The 16,218-nt window shown below is 27.5% G+C and overlaps 1 protein-coding gene across 6 annotated transcripts in view; it reads left to right on the top strand.

The window, feature by feature from the left end:
* Nucleotides 1-9,333: 9,333 nt before the first annotated feature.
* LOC132931002 (poly(rC)-binding protein 2) overlaps nt 9,334-16,218 on the top strand; it is a 42,437-nt gene continuing 35,552 nt past the window's right edge. For 3 of the 6 annotated variants that reach the window (XM_060997171.1, XM_060997170.1, XM_060997172.1), the window contains exons 1-2: nt 9,340-9,930; nt 10,159-10,402. The gene's annotated coding sequence lies outside the window, so the exon portion shown is untranslated. Of the gene's footprint in view, nt 9,960-10,158; nt 10,403-16,218 lie in introns of all 6 variants that reach the window. The other 3 variants (XM_060997168.1, XM_060997167.1, XM_060997169.1) reach the window with 3 other exon arrangements.

The following is a 16,218-nucleotide window of genomic DNA, read 5'->3' as shown; positions in this document are numbered from 1 at the left end:
AGGATATATTATATTATTAGCTATATTTAAATTGTAATATATCGTTGTTTACGGGATTTTGTAAAAAATTATATTTTATACGCTCACAAAATGTTTTCTATTTTGACGCTGGAGTTCTTTTTTACAGTTATATGAAGAAAAACTTATGAAAAACCTTGTATTGGGTTAAAAACCTTAGGTGTAAATCACAAAAATTTTACGAATTTTCAACTTCAAAATTCCTTGTAAATTTTCGCAATTTTGTAAACATTTTAACTTTAAAATGCTTACCTATAAACAAAAATTGTGACTAACGATTTTTGATTTTTTATTTACTACAATAAGTACAACTTATAGGTAATAAACCTTGTATTAAATTTTAAAGATTTTTTGAAAAGCCAAATTTTTTTATCGGAATTTCAAGAAAAAACATTTAGAAAAATCGAAAATTTTAATGAAAATATTTAGTCAAAATATTTTAAAAATTTATTCGTAAATAGATAACGCGAATATAAATATCTGGTGAAAATTTCAAGTGTTTACAATGATTCGTTTTTGAGTTACAGCAAAATAAAAAAATCGATCTTGTAAAAACCGATTATGCGTTAAAATTTCCATTTTTCCGTTATTTTTTTAGGGTTTTTTCTTCCTTAACTTTAAAAATTGAAGATTTTATACATTTTTTATTACAAAATAACAAATTATCACTTCAAATGTATATAAAAAAAATTGGTTATAAATTATAATATTTATTTTTAATATTTTTTTACAGTTATAAGAACAACGTATGCAGAATTTTGTATTAAATTTTCAAACTTATTGACCCAGCAAAATGTCTTTTATGGATATTCATTAAAAAATCGAAAAATTACTTATAAATAATAAAAAGAGTCAAAATATTTTGAAAGTTTTATCTCGTATAGTAAATTATAGTACCTACCTATAAACATTTGGTAAAAATGTCAAGTATACACGGTAATTTGTATTTTAATTGCAACGAAATATTAAATATCAAGTGAGGAGAAATAACTAGGTAGTTAATTTATTATAATATAACTTGAACTTTAAATACACATAAAAAATTAATGTGACTTTCTTGGAAATTTTTTTATTGTAAGTAGAAAAATGTATGAAAAATATTTTGTAGGTATTAAAAAGTCTAATCTTAGTTTTAAAAAGAAAACTATTATACATTTCCTTCATAAAATAATTTACTAATTCTTGTGATTTTTGCTTCAAAATTCTATCTTTAAAGCATATATAAATATTCCAATTTTCTTAAATTTTCATTAGTACGTACTGAATTTCGACGAATGCCGTATGGGCAGTATAACGCAAGATTATTTAGCAATTAGGCACCTACATTTGAAACTTAGGTAGATATACGTGCAGGTATCTGCGAAATGCAGCACATTATCTAATATAGGTAATACCAATCGTGACATTATAATATCTTAATAATTTTAAACTGTTAATTTATTGCACATTTTTTTTATTATTATTATTGATTTCTAAAAAAAACTCTATATAATTATAAACTTATATAATTATATAAATTATGATCATTAGTTATAGTTATGTTATTGAAAAATATACAAAAAAAACTGAAAATGTATTATAAGTAGATACAGCTAGCAGGTATATACCTAACTCGAGGTTATAACAAGTTAGGGTTAATCTAACTGCCAACTAGTCGATTCCCTCCACTATAAATAAATATCCCTGATAGGTATGCACTATGCCACTATATATGTGGTCCAATAAATATGTAAGTACAGCCAGCATTTATTTCGTGCTATTTAATACTCGTATGCGTAACATATACCCGTGTACGGTATACGCGTACAAGGGTTGTAATATTATATAACTATATAAGTAATATATTAATTATTTACTAGGTAGTAGGTATCGAACTTCCTTTCACTGACTATAGCTCTCTCTCTGTATAAACATAATAAATAATATATCGACAACGACCGTCGTAAATCGTAATATATTTTATGGTATATACTTACCTATAGGTATCCCGTGTTTGGCCGTTTCGATACAGGACATAAATATATATCTACATCTACATTGTGGGTCTTCGTAAACCTATATAACATAGCTATAATATTATAGACGTGTACTCCAGCTGTTCGGTCATCTTTCTAAGTTTAAAGTGTTTAAATATAATTTGTACGAGTTATTCGTTCACTTAAGTAGGTACTACTGTACTAGGTACCTATACTATACGGTATATCTATATCAGTATTCAGTACCTTAAACCTTTACCTATATACTTACTAACCTATGTATATACATGCGGAATAATTAATTTTACAAAACATTAACGTTTTTAAAATATTTTTTGCACATAATTTTCAGTTATTATACAAAACAAAATTCTTTACAGCTTTCTATCGTTAAATTTTTTTTTATGTTTTTACTGTTTTATACAGTAGCATAGATACATTTTTAATTTTTATTCCCAAGCAGTATGTAATTTGAAAAATTTAATATATCAAAATAAAATTTCGGACAAATAGTTTATTAGTTGTATCTTATATATAGCTATATAGCCTATATGATATAGGTAAATATTTGAAGTATAAATGACTGAAGTAGTGAACCAAAATTTTAAGGGGTGTCTCTCTACAAACTCCCTTCTACTTGTATATTTTAAATACTTATTAGTCATAAATTATTATTCCAAAACTCGAATTTTATTTATCAAAGTACTCCAAAAAATATTCTGCTTATTCTGCTTTGGAATAAGTAATTAAAAATGCATGTTGTCATTAAATATGTAAAACAATTAAAAATTGATGATAAAAATAATTTTGTTGTATAGACTCAATATATGATGTAACAAAATTATATTAAAAATGTTGATAAAATAATGAGTGTTGTTAATCCGGTATAAATTCCTGAAACATTCAATTTTTAAAATATTTACATGAATTAACTGTATTTGCTGTATATCTTAGTTTTTATACTAATTTTAGTTTGAATTGACCAAAAACTGTTATAAGATAATAATTGAGATTTGAGACTCTTATACAGTATTGATTATCCAAAATAATATTTGAAAAAAGTGTTCTTATCATGAACAAACATTGTTAGACATTTGTACATTAGTAGACTTTAGACAATATAATATAGCCATATAGGTACTTGTCTGTTTGGTTGTACCTCTATGCCAGTAAGTAGTAAAATAAGCTATTCTTCTTTTGAAAGAATATTTCCAAGCTCAGTATTGAGACGCAGTAAGTTATTGCTATGAAACAGAATCGTTTGTATGGTTCGTGATGTTTGTGTACTTTGTATTCGTCGAGCAGGAAATATTAGTATGCATCACTTAATTAAATACTTTAAATATTGAATTTGCAGAGTCGAACAATCTAATAATTGTTAATGATTTTTCAAGAAGTCTGGCAATTTTAATAAAGCTTTACAATTGAACATTCGAATTTATTTTGGAAGTACTGAAGCATAAGTTCTCCGGATTGGGTATATCTATATAGTAGTGTCAATTCCATTTATTGATAGTTAGTTACCCATTCAAATTATTTTCCGATGAATAGAATTTTAAAATAACCACATTCGGCCTAAACACTAAACAAGTATATTGTTTTGCAGAGAGGAGTGTGGGTGTAGCAAAGCCGTAAATGACACGCCAAGAAAAAATAAACTTACTGAAGTAAGCATGGAACTTTTTAAATTAAATTATAGGCATACATTATTCACTCTTTATAGTATATAGAATAGTCCTGTAAAAAATATTACAGAGCAATTAAGCAAAGAATTAAAGTCCATCAGTTGTTTTAAATTTAAAAAAATATATTAATAAAGACAATAAAAAGCTGGTATGACATTTGAAGGATAGTCGTTAACATAAATATTAAAAAAAAAACCACACACAAAGACTAAAATATGGTTAGTAAACTAAAAGAATAGGATAGTTATCAGTTAAAAATAAAAAAATAAATATGATTAAAAGTATGATATATCTGATTACTTATTACAGTGAAACCTTTATATAATGAACAGCCACGGGGAATTAAAAAATGTCCACTGTAGGGAGTTGTCCACTATTGTCTATTGAAAAAACCTCTACATAGTGGACATATGCGAGAAATTACTAAATGTCTTCTATATAGAGAGACGCTATAGAGAATTGGTTATACATATATATATACATTGAAATTAGTATATATTGAAATATTAATTTATTATTTATTATACATATAATATGTAGGTATGTAGTAAAAAGTGGGTATATTATAAAAATGTTTTATGTTTATGTACAATTAAAAAAATCTGTAATTTTTTTTGTGTTAATTTTTACTGTTCAATAAGTTTGCAAATTTTTTGGTGTCCATTGATAATGCGATCTCATCTTCTTACCAAACACTTTACTGAATCATTTGTCATTTTTCGAATAGGAAAACCATTAAGATAAGATGAAATATGAACAAAATGTATAAAAGATAAATATAGTATTTTTATTACTTAAACATTTTCGATTTGTACATGTATTGTATCCATTTATGAGAAGTATTTAAATATATTTCAATGCGTTTTGTAAATTTATTAAACTTACGAAATATAAGTTTTAATATTAATAATAATACCTAATGCTTTATTTTAAATATTTTAAAATCTTAATAATATTATGTTTTTTGTTGTGGGTTATGAAATGTTAATGCGATATATATAATACAGTGTTCAATAAGTTAAGAGATGAATATACGTATAAACGATAGAGATCTACGTTTCTTAACTTTAAACTTGACACAATAGACTGATAAACTCATTGTAGATATGTGTAAGTAGGTAATAATAATTAAATATAGGTAGTGTTTATTATATATATAACATACTGCATGATACAATATTATACAATACCTATATGATTTTTATTATATGAATTATTTTTATTGTATTACTATATGAATTATATTATAATTTATAAGTACTTATAAGTAGGTACTTACAAGATTCATATATTCAATTGAAAAATCACAACCTTTCATAATTTTATCAAATAAGTTCATGGAATAAAAAGTTATGTTTATTTTCCCATTCAATAATTACTATCTGACATCTGTATATTATAATAGTCTATTCCTGAGTGTTTTTAATTTAAAACTTAAATTGTTAATTTTCAGAATAGATTCGAACAAACATTGTTCTATTAATAAGTAATAGTACACGTATATTATTGATTTAATTAAAGTCAATGTATGACAACCAACATAATTTTGATGAAGGTTGAAAAGGATAATATTATGTAGTTTATGAAGCCTATTATAGTGCATTGAAGGACCATTTTCAAAGATTTAAAATATAAAACTACGTAAGCCAGATGAGTATAATATTATAATAAATTAATCAATATCTCTGTTTAAGTGTTGGTTTGAATAAGAACTATGAATATACATTATACTATAAAAAAACCTACACTCTTGATATGCATTATATACCTATACAAGTTTATGTTGACATGATTAAAAAAAATATATATAAGACAGTAATATAATAATTTATGCATTTATGAAATTCAGTGGGTATTGATTTTTACTCTGAAACATATTCGGCTTAAGTACTCAGCTATAAAGTGTATGTAAACGTGATTTTTTTTTTTAAAAACAAGCGTAGACATTTTCATAATATGCAAAAAAAACCATTTCAATTTATCGAGAGAAAATAACTTTTATGCTAAAGGTATAAAACATTACGTATATACCTACATACATTTCTTTAAAACTATTTTAATAAAAAAATGTCTAGTAATAATTCACAAAAAGCTTACCAAAATTGTACAAATATTCACACTTTCGGTAAAATTTTAATTAGTAAAGTAATCCAAAAATTTTAATTCCGTAAACTATTCCAAAAATGTACTAAACATTGTAATGATAATTTTTCGTATAAGCTTAAATTATTACAAATTATACAGTAATTTTTTAAAGGTAGAAATACTTTGGTGAAAATACTCTTTTTTTTTATTAAAATAAAAAGATAAACCTTGATATTGACAAGTATATGCCTAATATGCCTCAGGTTTTAAATGTTAAGCCCCTTGGCCCTTTCATCATAATACAATAATAATTTTCTAAATTCGAGGATTTTTTTTTAAGGTATTCCGACCTAATTTTAAATTTAACCAGGTGTCAGTACTTAAATAATGAATAAAGCTTTGATATTACTTTATATTATATACGTATTAATTATTATACATTTTCTTTATAAATTGATGTTATTTGATTGATATTTATAATAATAAAAATAATTTGAACACATTAATTATACATTTATTTAAGGCTGCAAATAATGTTTTTATTTTATTTTTGTTCCAAGGAAGAAAAATAGCAATATACATTTAGTTTATCTCGTGCTACTTTTTCATTTTAATTTATGGCCATTACGAAATTGAATTGATCCAGTGGTGAAGGTTAGCTATCCTATCAGTTCTCATCCCTTGACAAAATATAAATTGGGTACCTTCCTCAGATTAAATTAACGAAAAAACTATACATAAATAACGGACGAATATAAATCGGAGTACCTATATACATTATACAATGAGTTTTTTTTTCCAAAAATACTAAATTTATAAATTTAATTTCAAATATTATCTAAAATATTAAAATAGATTTTTCGAGATTTAATAATTGTTGATTTGATAAGCATATAAGTTAATCATACATTGTATTGAAGAGTAAAAAATATTTAAACAAATTACAAGAATCTAACAATCTAGTTAATATTATTTTTTTTTACTTAAAAAATTTCAAGTCTACGATTATTCTTTTTTGATTTACAAAAAAAATGTATCGAATTATTCTAAACTATACTTACTAGTTTAAATTCAGTATTAGAAATCACCCTCAAAATTAAAAATTAAAATACATTTTCTGCTTCAAAACGCAATGATAGATACATAAAAATAATGTGTTTTACATTTACATTGATATCTATTTAGGATTGAAAATATAGATGCTATAAACATAAATATAATAAATATATGTATAATTCATTAACCGACGTTGTATTTTTCAAATTAATAGTTTTAACAAATGGAAAATATTATTTATAGTATAATTAAGATATATTGTCGTGAGTTATAATAGTTTCTAATAGTAGAATTTTCAATATAGATGTATGTCAAACAAAAAAATACTTGAAATATCATTAAATGTTATTTCTCAAAATAAAATTTTATATGGTGGCTTATTCTTATGTGTGTAAAAGGACAAGCTTTTTTTTATATACCACATTTTGGACGACACTATTGAACTTTTTATGATTTTTTTTTATTGAATTGTTCAAAATATTTCTCTGAGTTTTTCATTCCTTGCAATTTTGATAGGATGTACTATGGGAGAAAACATATATTTACTGAAAATACTATTATACCTCAAATATTTTCCAGTTCAATTCGAAAGGTTCAGTTACCAATAAAGTTTGTTTTCTTGCAAGGAAAATAAATAAAGTGCAAGATCTACAGACATTAGCGCATTGTACAGAAAATATTTGGAAAACATCTAACATCATACCGTCTATTTCTCAAATGGACAATGTAATAGTAATGTTTTTAGAGTACGAAGACTGGACCATTTAGACATTTATACCCCACAAAATATAACTCTGAATGTGGTATATCAAGAGGTTTCGACCTGGATTTTTGTAAATGTAACACTGCATTTAGAGTTAAAACTAAATATATAATTAATATTATATAAACGTATAAATGGTTGGTATTGTCCAAATTTACATTATGCATGAGTGATTTTAAATTAAAATTTTTAAAATAGCCACACGTTGGGTATTACTTTGTCGTAAAACCCGTACTTGAGTGATACGTGTTAATCTTATGATCGTCTTTTCTCTGCAACTTACCGTGCACTCTGGGAATGTAAAATGAATACAATACATTATACAATTCAGATGCAGTTTTTGGTCGGAAACAATTATTGGTTTTAAAATCAATCGTAAAATAAACACTTAACAGCGGGACTCTCCTTGCACACAGCGGCAGTGTTAAATAACATAATTTCATATTGCCTCAACAAGATTTGTTTCTCTGGCTCTACTAATGGTAGTCACTTGCACGCTAAAACATATATATAATATATTATATATCTTGTATCTATATTATAGTATTGCATCCCTATATGCTGCATATACATTATATATTATAATTTTTATAGTCGTCTGTAGTGTATTCGACACCAAGGTAACCCACAAATCAAAAAAAAAAAATGTATTATTTATTATAAACTATGTATATATAACCAGTTCTCTGGGAGAAAGTAGTGGGGCGATCAGGGGATTTCAATGGCAATATATAGGTTTATAAACCTTCTACGGATAATGCGAACTATTTTTCAAAAAAACCGCGTACTAATTGATCCAAGAGTTGTTGAATCTATCTACCAGCTCGAGCGGAAACAATGGATACATCAAAATTCGTTTTAATATTATGTTATATTTGTAGGTGTGAATCCATTCTTGTTGATTCTATAGAACAATAAAGATTCATGTATAAATTATCTCTGAAATGTAATTAATACATAAAATATACCAAATCATTTTTTTAATCGTATTGTTGGGTACCTAAAAAATTTTAAGGAGATCATTTGCTGATTTCCTACTTACTATTATCAAGACCTGGGGGGGTTGGGGGTTCAATCCCCCCCTTCCCCCGAAATTTTTTCATGTTATATTATGTGGTAGTAAAATAACTATTTCAGTCTCTGTTTTAATCAAACCACAATTTTTTTAGCTTACCCTCCCCCACCCGAAATTAATTTCCCGTTACGGCCTTGACTCTTACTATATATACTATATACAGTAAGGAGAGTTACACAACTCCTAATTTCAAATACCCATTCCGTCCTACTCTGATTCTATGACCAATATATTATGTTTAATACATGCAATGCGAGTAATGTGTATTTATACATATTAATATTATAATATTACAGTAAATCGCATCGCACTCGCAATATTGTGATATTACAGGCAGAGACATGCCATCAATGCGTATATTATATTATCATCAAACAGACAAACATTTCTAAAGACTGATCTGCGCGAAAACTCAAAGCAGAGAGCGTACACACACACACCCTCACATAAGCACACACAAACACACACACCCACACGAGCAAGCGCCGGCGGGGAGGGACAGGCACAGGTATATATGTGTATAGCAAAGCGCTCGCGGTCGTCACCGGTAGCGCCACAGCTCTTCTTGAGCACGTTGGGCCGGGCGAACGTTTCGCGCGTTCCGCCCAGCGCTGTATATATATATATGCGCCGCGATGCGCGCAAACACGCGTTGGCGCATACGCATTCGTCCGCGCGCGCACACGGACGGACGAGTGTGTTCATCAACTTCTTCGCGGAGGCGCGCAATCAACTCCATCACACACACACACACACACATAACGTATACATATATATAAACGTATTCTCCCAGCAGAAGCAGCAGCAGTGGCCCACAATAACGTCCCGTCGATCACGCTCGCCGGTCGTCCACACAATAATAAAATATTACTCTGCCACCGCTGCGCGTGTGTGTGTGCGTGTGCTCATCGTCGCCGCCGCCACCACCGTTGTCGTCGTTGTCGCGTCGTCGTCGTCGTCGCCGTCGCCGTCGTCGTCCGTCGTCGCGGTCGTCTCGCCGGACTTTACTCGCTCGACGTCATCCCACCACTACACATCATCATCCGTAACCACTACCGCCACACACAATCGTCTCCGCTGCCGCCGCCACCGCCAAAACAACCACCACCGTCACCTCCACCGCCACATCCACACCGCAACCACCACCGTCGCCACTACCGCCACCACATTAGATCCTCCACTGCCGTGTAATAACCGTCATCACACCACCATCACACCGCTGCCTGTACCTATCCTCTCGAGTACCCGTTGGATGGCTAGCGGCCGCCAAACGTAATATTATCATATAGTCGGCTTTGACCGTAAATAATAATATTATTATTATATATATATATATATATATGCATATAGTGTTTATCCGCACGACGTGCAGTCCGCCGTGACGTGATGGATAATCATAATTGTGATGCATTTATTATGCGCGTAATATTATGATTTCGCACCAATACCTCCGTATGCCCGATTATACATTGTATTATATACCTATGTGCATGTACTTAGGTAACGGCAGCCTACGTTCTTGTTCCCGCCAGACCACTGTAGAGGATAATACCTACTACGCGACCCATCCGGTTCCAGGTCGTTTAGGATAAGACCGCTGCCACCATCTCCACCACCACGCGAACCTCATCCACAACCATCGCTACCGACACCGGAACCGCAGTCACTCGGTAGATCAACTACTGCAGCATCACTTATAGCGTACACGCAATCGGACGCTTACAAAACCAACAGTCAATCAAAGGTTAGTTAGGCATATATATCTATTCAAATAGAACATATTTCAGTTTTCACACAAATCGTTTTTTTTTTCGTAATAGAGTAAAACCAAGACATGATTAAGAGGTGTACCTATCTAGTATACCTATCTTACACGTACTTGTTAAAATAGCAATACATTAACTCAGAACTCTAGGTTTACGATAATATTTACAAATTATTGATTATTTTATGGTGAACGAATTAAATAACTAAAATTAAACCGACAATAATATATATAATATTTTAATGAAAATAGTTTTCATAAAGTATTGATAAAAATTATATGAGATATAACTACCTACCAAAATTACTAGAATTTTTTTCAACTTCTGAGGTTTATATTTTAATTATGTTAATAAAACTGTGTTGGTAATTTGAATAATAACGAGATTTCCGTTTTTTTCGCATGATGTAAGACTACTGAGCATTGTGCAAATGTAATTATTGATATTAAATTTGTTTTGATATTGAGATTAGAGATGCACCTGCTAAATATTCAAGTATAGTAAATCTCTTCAGATAAACTGAATTTATCTGTATTTTTTCAGAGATAAATAACATATAAACGTTCTATATACGTATATTATATGTATAGATCATTTTTAGATACATATGGTTTGATAAATTTTTATGTCGATTTACGGATATTATTATATTTTTCAAAGTCCAAAATTGCAAATCTTCATCTTTATACGGGAATTAAAATTATTCATTAATAATGGTTAGTAGTCATCAGTTTTTTCTTATGCGCTATAGGTTTAACTTATAATTGGATATTATAATATTATGAAGTATAATGTCCTAACATATTGATCTTTTAATTTAATACGATATTATATACTGCTGATGAAAAGTTTAACGTATTTCTTATATTAACAATATATAATGCTTGTCAGTTATGATTCATTAATGATATTTTATTTTATAGTTTTTTCTCCAAAAATAATTTTCATGTTATTTATTATTATTGATGGGTAACTTTTAATTATTTTACTAAAACATATATTGTTACCTATCAGTATTATAAGCCAAAACAATTGTATAAATAAATAGAAAAATGTAGTATAAAGCACACACTTATACACTTATAAGAATTATGTACTTATATATGAAATATGAAAAAATAACTCTTTATACAATGCAAAATATTTGTGTATCAGTTAGTTAATTTATTAAAAATATGCAATCTTCCATGTCCTTAGTTCTGAATTCATAAGATTTCAATGCAAGTATATTAAGTTTAAATAATCGTTTTTTAACTAAGAGCAAAAATGAACAGATTGTATAACTTTAAATAAAGAATTTAAATTATTGTCATCTCGAAAAACAATTAAAAGTTGTATTTCTCTACTTCGAGATAATTTTAACAAAATAACAATTGAATTTCATATCTCTTGTGTTTCACGTAACTTTTATAGAATTTTATATTTAATTCATCATTATTTTAGTTATGTGTATTATATAAACTATTTAAGTCACTTAAAGTAACAAATTCACAGCTGTTGCCATTATGTCTACACGAATTTGTTATTAACGTCTAGACGAATAATTTCTAAATACATTTTATTTGTTTGTTAACAATACATGTAGTATTTTTACAGTTACAATTTTAAACCTAAATATTAAGGGTAGAGTCTTTATTTATTGACTAGAACTTGTTGGGTGTTGAAAAAAGAAACCATATAGTTAATGGGAAGCCGCGTAACTATATTATCAGCTATATTACCACAAATTAATTGATTTAACTGCCTAAATATAATTTTTTTAAGGTGAGTGAGTATAGGCAAATTATATTTGCAAACAGCTTTCTTAATTACATTTATCATTTAAGTAACGATTCATAACTTTGTGATTGCATTAACATTTCTTACATTTTAAAGATGCAATACTCTTAGATTCGTTATTTTATTTGAGAGAGCTTATAATTATTAATATATACCGGTTTTTTTACAAAAAAAAACAAGAAAAATAAAACATTTTCATTTGTATTAATTTCATTGTTATATGTTTTTCAATTCGTATTTCAAGATTTTTAATTTTCATAGGACCATAACATCCGTTTGACACAATCGTATTTGTGGACGATTATTATTCTTCAAAGGTATTATTCTGTCATCTAAAATATAATAATTGTAGTAGTAATCGACAATAATAAATAATAATTAAAACATCTTCTTAAGAAATGAATGTGAACATTTTCTCCACTATTTTTGATTTGCATTCGACGCTTGCTGCACGATAAATTGTTAACGGCTCGTGCAACAAGTTATACAAGTACTACTACGCGTTTGTATAATATATCATAAGTTATGACTACCTTTATTATAAAGTATAAATATCTTGTATCCACGATACAGCAAATAATTTTTACCATTAAAGGTATTGTAAAAATAAAAACCTAGCCACGAAGAGAAAAAAACAAAAATTTAGGTTAAAATATGTGACAAGTGCAAAAACTTTATTCGATCAGATTTAAAATTATGGAACCCCGTAGTGTAGATATTCCCTGGAGGTTTTTAAAAACTTACAGAGCACGTACGATGATAGTACCGTCAACACGTACGTTTAACTTGAGGTGATTTGAGCTAGAAATGTCTCAGGAAAGTAAAATTTGTCATGCATATCCATTATATTAAATTTTACGATTATACGATGAGAGGAAGGATATATACATTTTTTGTCTAATATCCCGAAGGAACTGTGTGTAGCGTGGCACACAAAACGTTTGGATTGCTTTCTGACCCCATAACTTTTATAAGATCTGTAAAGGGAAAAAGAAAGAAACTATAAATGTTTTTGTTATTGTTTTTTTCCCAAGTTTAAGTCATTATTTTATCATTGTTTGTCAACAAGTAGCGTATTATTGCCGTATCTTTGTTCGCGATTAACTATTTACATGGTGTTTAAATAATTATAAAGAATATCGAATAATGACATAGATAAACTTTCATTGATATTTATAATTTTTAATTGACACAACACTATTGAATAACATAATTTGCAATGAAAAGAGATATTTTATTTTATTTTGAAAATTGTATATGATTCTTATTATATTTTAATTTTGTAAGTGTTTATCATATATTGTGTACATACACCTATATGTGTTTCTTATAGACCGAAGCTATTTTTTTAGATGTTAGTACTAAGTTCAGTTGTACCTATCCCATAAAAATCTAAATAAAAATATTACATTTATACGCGACGACCAACAAAACGTAGATTGAATCACGTATATAATGTTTTTGAATAAAAAGCGTGTCCCCAGGACCATGAAAGTTCTTTCGACAGAAACGTTGGAAACTTTTTCATATTACGTCATATACTCATATGTTATGTATATTATGTATATCTTACTTTCTTTATAAAGCTGTTGTTTTGTCACACGACGATCATTATTATTACTGTTATTATAAGTGTTGTTTTTCAACGACCTGCGTATTTGTGTAAGTACAGCATCGCGTACTTATATCAGTCAAGTGAACCGTGAAATCCTTGTCTTGAAGTGTATATGGTAGTGTTGGGAAAGGGGTTGTACTAAGAAAGAGTGGTTCTAATAATGTGATCTATGTGCGTCATGTGTGCGTAAGTCGAATAAGGGGAATATTAAAATCAAAATCAAACCTTGAAATATATCATAAGTATAATAATTAATAACTACAGTATATTAAATATCTATAGTTGAGTTTACTGTGACTTATGAGTTGTTGCACGATCAGTGGAAAGAAGAGTTTGGAAATTAGTTGCTAAAGCTATAACCATATACTATATAAGGTCACGTCAATATAAAATAATATATATAGTGTACCTATAGTTGGTACATCAACTGATTTAGTCGTATAAATTATTATTTACTTGTACATATATATTATATATTTTTACGTGGTAAGTAATGATAAATAATACATGATATATTATAATCTATACGGTTCCTGTAACGATGAGTAAAATTGATAATAGGTAAACTTACTAATTATATTATGTATAATGTAGGTACGGCTATACGGATTCTTCCAACTGTAAATTATTGTACTCAATAAATTATTTAAAAAAATTGAAAATAAATGTGAGTAAATAAAAGTTAGTGAAAACAAATGACCCGTTGACAATATTTTAGTATTTTTTTTCATAACTTATATAACATTGTTTAACAATAATTATAATGTTTGATCAATGGTTTTTGAGGAAATATTAATATACATATGTGTTTCGTTTATTATGAAAACAATGCATTATTATACTTGTATCTGGGAAATCTGAAGCACTATTATGATATTATTAACACATAAATAAATATGTCACATTTATGTTGCTTTTATAATGATCATAAACGACACAAACTTAATTTAACCTCAAATGTAGTGTTTTAATTTAGCAGTAAAATACAAAAGTGATTATTTTTGTATTGCTTATATTTATATACTCAAATAAATTTTATTTTGGTTCATAATTATTTGGTGTAAGATATTTATTTATTTTATTCTTTAATATACTTATGTTTTTGAAAACTATTATTTTATTTACAACTTTTTAACAGCAACATTCAATAAAATATTTGTAGTAAATGATTCATAATATTTATATGGTGGTTATAAGACACATGGAATAATAAAATTTAAAATATATATTTCTTGATTTATAAACTTTGGTTATACAATGCCTAACTTTCTCTAAATAAGAAAACTACGATTAGTAACCAGTCGTAAAAATTATTATTTTTTTTTTTTGTACGTTTTATAGAACTTTGATGGTTTTTACGTCTCTGTTTAAAACTTTTAAACTAAAGCCTAATCAATAAATAAATGCCTATAGTTTCAAATCTAAAATTCCCATTCATTTGTTTTTTTTAAACATAACTTATTTTTTTCAGTAAGATTATGTATGCAGTTAAAGGTATAGCTTATTATTTAATTAGTCACTGTTGTCTTAATTACAGGCGTCATATGATTTCAGATATAGTTAATTACAAAATTTATTTAATAATAATGTGCGAAAAATGAATTTGTTGATTTTTTTCTGTTTCTCTCTATAATCATCTATAATAATATTACTTTGGTTTTCTGATATTCTTAAAATGTATGGAAACTTAAATATCATAGTAACTACTAACTGTTTATGCTTACATTAAAATGCTTAGTTAAAAAATAAATTACATACTTTTATTTTTACAAATAAAGATTGTTGTATAATGTATAGTGATTGTTTCTTATAGTGTTTGAATATAAAAATAGAAAGTCTAAAAAGTATATGGTATTATTTAATATTTAGTAATAATGCAACTAAGCAATTAGTATACTTACTGAAGTAAGGTACAACCTATATAGATATTCTACAGTATTACAGTTTCTGTAACTGTTTTATGGATTTCTTGTGCAGTATTGAATATGTTATATTATATATTGCACTTATATTACGTTCGTGGAAATCAATTAAACAGATAGGTTTTGGCCGTCTGCACAATGGAATATCGCCGTCGTTTGTTTGTTTCTACTACAAATGAACTAACATTTTATTCTCTGACATAACAAAAATAGACACATATCTCTATCTTGCTCATTCCAATTGTGTACACTCATCTTGTTGCGGCCTAAATAGTTTAACGTTTAAATCGGCGTGCGAATTCGTTGCTATTTCCTATCATTCTTTTGGCACCGATCGCTGTCGCATCTCTCGATGGTTCTTTCACTGGAATTCGCCACGTGGCGTGAAGAGTGACTAAATTTAAAATTTAAAAAAATTCTTATGTCCTTTATATATAATAATATAATATATTTTTATAAGTATTATATAATGTATTAT

The sequence above is a fragment of the Rhopalosiphum padi genome, chromosome 4, assembly GCF_020882245.1.
Source record: "Rhopalosiphum padi isolate XX-2018 chromosome 4, ASM2088224v1, whole genome shotgun sequence".
In the NCBI taxonomy this organism is placed as follows: Eukaryota; Metazoa; Arthropoda; class Insecta; order Hemiptera; family Aphididae; genus Rhopalosiphum; species Rhopalosiphum padi.
Note: the sequence above shows the minus strand (reverse complement) of the source record. Positions and strands in the feature narration are given on the sequence as shown.